This window comes from Egretta garzetta, unplaced genomic scaffold (assembly GCF_000687185.1).
Source record: "Egretta garzetta isolate BGI_Z169 unplaced genomic scaffold, ASM68718v1 scaffold179, whole genome shotgun sequence".
Lineage (NCBI taxonomy): Eukaryota > Metazoa > Chordata > Aves > Pelecaniformes > Ardeidae > Egretta > Egretta garzetta.
Window position 1 is genome coordinate 5,291,322 of NW_009270001.1, and position 309 is coordinate 5,291,630.

The following is a 309-nucleotide window of genomic DNA, read 5'->3' on the forward strand; positions in this document are numbered from 1 at the left end:
CGAGGCAGCTGGTCAGGGCACCTCTTGAGCCTGCCTGGCCCACCGTGCTGAAGCTGCTGCTGATGGTGCTTTCGAGCCCCCAGGGAGGCCCTCGGGGAGGCCCTTCCCTCCCCTCGGCCTCCGCCACTGCTCGCTTTGGCTTGCTTGGCTCTCGCGTCCCTAGCGCGCCTCAAGCTCAGGCCACTTTGCACGTCTTTCCCGGCAGGACACGGCATCGGCCGCCCAAGAGGCTGTGGAGCAGAGCAGCTCTGCGGTGCCTGCTGTCCCCAGGCAGATGCAGCGGGCAGGGCAGCCAGCGGCGGAGGCAGA